Below are 5,000 nucleotides of genomic sequence, written 5' to 3' on the forward strand. Positions count from 1 at the left end.
ACTTTTGTTGAATTATTGAATATACAGTGCGTGATATGTGATCCACTTTTCAATGCTACGTCTTTACTGCATTATATGATTATTTAAGATATATTAGCACATTAATGGCATACCTTGCATTGTGGAAATCTAAATTTCCCTTGATATCTTTTCTACGAAGAATAGGCATCATTATTTAAATTATTAGGCCAATGGACGTAAAACAGAAGTGCGTGAACTAACATGAGCTCTTTGTTCAGTTGTGAATTACAAGAGTAATATGAACATTCGAAAAGAGTAGACATTGTAGATATGATACTGACTCCAGAATTGAAAATAAGTGTGATGATAATTGCGCAAAAGTATGTTAATAGAACGAGGAAACGATAAAGATATAATTGAAGAAAATATGAGTATATCTCATATATGGAACTAGACATAGAAATTAAAAACTTACATACAAATAGACAACTTTATAGAGGAAGCTCGAAATGTGTCTGATATTTATTTATTCACTAATGGGCATACGCTATACTTACATACATAGACTAGGTAGCAACAAAAAAGTGTATTATACTAATGTGTACTTGCAAGGTCAAATATTATCTTTCGTAGCCTTCTTCTTCCTCATTTCCTTCTTCATCCTTCGCATCCTCGTCCTTCTTTTCTTTACCCTTTTCTCTCCTATTTTTCCTTCTCTCTTCCCTCTTCTTATTTTTCCCTTCCTATCCCCTAGTATTTTGCACATACATATATACAACCCCTCCTCTCTCTCTCTCTCTCTCTCTCTCTCTCTCTCTCTCTCTCTCTCTCTCTCTCTCTCTCTCTCTCTCTCTCTCTCTCTCTCTCTCTCTCTCTCTTTCTCTCTCTCTCTTTCTATGTGTCTCTCTCTCTCTCTCTATCTATCTATCTATCTATCTATCTATCTCTTATACCCAATTGCATACAGAAGCCCCCATCACAAAGGCTTCTGCAAGGGTTCCCACAAAAGGTTTTTTCTTTAACTAATCTCTTGGTGTTTCTATTCATCTTAAACGTAATGAAAAGATTTTGGGCCACAAATGTTCTCTTTATTTATCCTTGATGTGTACATGTTTATGATAGATCACTGATGATGGTACTAGTGTTGGAACGCATATGTTTGTTAAATCATGATGTTATAACAGTCTCACTTCTCGCTTGTCATAAAATGTAAAGAAAACAACATAATTAGATATCCTTCGAAAATAGTAAAGACAAATTAAATAGAAAAAAAATGTCTTTAAGGTTAAGAAGTTTTGTTATAGGTAATAAAATCCATATACAGCTTTAAGATTTTTTCCTTTTACAGAAAAAAAAACATTATGATTGATATGGGAACAGAATTTTTCTGACTGGAATCTAACTTTTTTATATAAAAAGATAATGCTATTAGTATTAGTGATGATAAAATGACCAGTGATGATTAAAACAACGATAGTGATCATGCTATTAATAAAGCTGATAACAGTGATAATGTTAGCAATAAAAGTAATGATAAAACAATGATAATAACATTAACAACTGAAACTTTCGATTGAATTATGAACTACAACATCCATGATAATTATTTTGTAGACAATATTTAAGAAAACGGAAATTACAATACTACAGTTATAGCATGTTGTAAAAAAAAAATTATGACTTAGAGGATGTTTGTCTTTAACTCACCCATTTCCTTTAGTGCAAGGGAAGTCCGAACGTTTCCCTAAAATGCCCATAAGGATGAATTTCACACGAGAACCTTTGCTCTGAACGACTTTCCTGGATCGGCATTTTATCAAACATTCGCACTGTGTTATCATTTTTTGTTTTTGTTTTGTTATGTCGGTGTCTTTGTCTTTGTTTGTTTGATATAATTTTTTATTTGATGATTTGTATATTTTTTGTTGTTATCTAGTGTTGGTGTTTATTTAATCGACTAATCAATCTATTGGTAGCTGTATTTAGCCGTTCATATAATCTGCTTTGCTTATCATAAAATCCTTTAAGTAGTGATACTATTGACATTTGATATTCATCTTCCTTCTCCAGTTACACAATACAAAATATATATATATGTACATATATACACACACACACACACACACACACACACACACACACACACACACACACACACACACACACACACACACACACACACACACACACACACACACATATATATATATATATATATATATATATATATATATATATATATATATATATATATATATATATATATATATTTAATTTCAGTACCATCGACTGTCTATTGAGCTTCCTTATCCCCATCAGTTTAACTTTGATAAACTCACTGTACTCTCAATTTTTATCTTATCCCTTCATTTGACACATTAATTAAAGAACATAGGCCTACAGCCCTCAAGAATTTTCAAAATTAAAAATACTCCGCAATGAATCCCTTTTATTCAGTCTTAAGCACAGATACACTAATATACACATGTCAGCACGGGACACAGGTGTAAGACACAGGTAATCAATAGCTCCCAAAGATGGCCGAATACACGTGTCTCGCGGCGTCCAGGAACCGGTCATCGGAGCGCCGGAAATCGATGATGTCTTCCCCCGTGCTCTGTGAGACCGTTAAGAGCACCGCTGCGAAGGTCATTTCGGGTTAATTAGCGCTGGTTTAGGTGTGATTAGATGATTTGGTGAATATCAATGGCATTGGTGAGAGAGCGTCTACGCGAGAGAAATTAGGTTATGACAGGAGTCGGTCTCGTGGTAAATGAGAAAGATTGACAAAGTTGATAAGGTAATTAGGACAAGATATGAAGACGATTAAAGAAGTATAACACACCAAAGGCAAGCGTAGCAGAGACTGTTATCAGAGCGAGCGACAGTGGCGTGAGGTAAGGTTTCGATTCCGTAGATCTGGTTATAAAAGCCCGCGAGTTTTGGGAGCCCGCCATTTTGTCATCCTGGAGGGATAAGAACCTAAAATGTATTTTTAATTTTTTTTCCATATTCATTTGTTTTGTTTGTAGATATTTTCCATTATTAGCTTTGGAATTAATATATAGTAAAACTTACGTGAGCGAAGACTGTCGAGGCGATAACAAGCACCAGTATCAAAAGACTTTGATGTTTCATGATTCACCTGTGGATAGGATGGTAAAAAATATGTAATGATAGTGATAACAGAAACGATAGTAACAGTAAGCCCATACTAGTGATAGTAATAATGATAATTATAATAATTCATTGATGCTAGAAACATCGAGATAAAGATACTGTCTATTATGATAATACTCACAATTATTTAATTCATTATCAGCACAATCATCATGTTTCATTATTGTCATTAGTGTTGTTACTGCCAATGTTATCATTATATTAATGATTGTTATTATCATTACTGTTCTTATTATCATTATCATTATCATTATCATCATTAATACTATCATCATTGTTATTGATTCTGTTGTCATTCCCTTTATCATCACTATTTTTGTTATTACTATTATTGTTATCATTATTATTGTTATCATCATCATCGTTATCATCACAATTGTTTGTTATCATTGTTATCACTTACTGTTATCATTATCACTCTGTTATCATTATCATTATCAGTATTGTTGTTATTATCATTGCCGTTGTTACTATCATTACTATTATTATAATTTTCATCATCATTATTTCTATTATCATTATTATCATTGTTGTTACTGATATTATCATTGTTGTTGTTATCATTATTGCTATTATTATTATCATTATTATTATCATCTTTATTATTGTTATTATTATTATCATTAATACAATCATTATCATTATCATTATTATTATTATCATTATTATGACTATTATTATTATCATTATTATTATCATTATCATTATCATTATTATTATTACTATTATTGTTATCATTATCATAGTTTTCATTATTGTTATTATTGTTGTTTTTATTATTGTTGTTGTCATTATAATTATTATTATCACTACTACTATCACTACTGTTGCCATTATTGTTATCATTATTATCATCATCTTTGTTGTCATTATCATTCCTATCATCGTCACAAGCACATTATCATTATGACTGTTATCATTTTATCTACATTATCAGCATTATCCTGAACATCATTAACATTATCATTATTCTTACAAATGTGTGTGATATCATTAATATCTTTGTTATTATTGTAATCATAACCATTAGCTTCTTTTATCACTTTCATCACCGTTATTAGTTCATCATCATCATCATCACTCTCTTTATCATCATTGTGGAAAAAGTAATAATGTAATTAATTCATAATTAATAATCATGTTATGATTAAGAGATAAATTTGATGAGGCTAATGACAATGATATATATGTAAAATACCAAGTAATTATTATGATGATTATATTATATACACTATAATAACTTATATTATAATTATTATTGATATAATCATTATTGATATGATTAATTATTATTGATATAATCATTATTGATATGATTAATTATTATTGATATAATCATTATTACTGATATGATTAACTATTATTGATATAATCATTATTACTCTTATCATTATTACCACTCTGTTACTGCTAGTGACAGTAACGATAATATTAATGACACCGATAGTAGCAACAAAACAATAATTAGAAACAAAAATGCTGATCAATTTAATGATTATCTTAATCAATACTTCAATGAAGTGATGATATTGATAACAACTCGCATAACTTATCAACATTAACCCTGGCGGGCAAACACTAACACAACGCAATAACGAATAACGAAGTTTTACATTGAAATCGTAAAATCATTTGATATCAGAAGCCAGAAAGGTCAGCTGACACAAAAGGAATAATGGAAGAATTATCATGAATCGCGTCGCATCGAGATCAGACTTGCCAGCACACAGACAGACAGAGGAATTGGTAAATAAATCCACACAGTCAAACACATCTAAAAATCGAATATATATATGTACATATGTATATGTATATATATATATATATATATATATATATATATATATATATATATATAT

This window comes from Penaeus vannamei, chromosome 9 (assembly GCF_042767895.1).
Source record: "Penaeus vannamei isolate JL-2024 chromosome 9, ASM4276789v1, whole genome shotgun sequence".
Taxonomy (NCBI): Eukaryota; Metazoa; Arthropoda; class Malacostraca; order Decapoda; family Penaeidae; genus Penaeus; species Penaeus vannamei.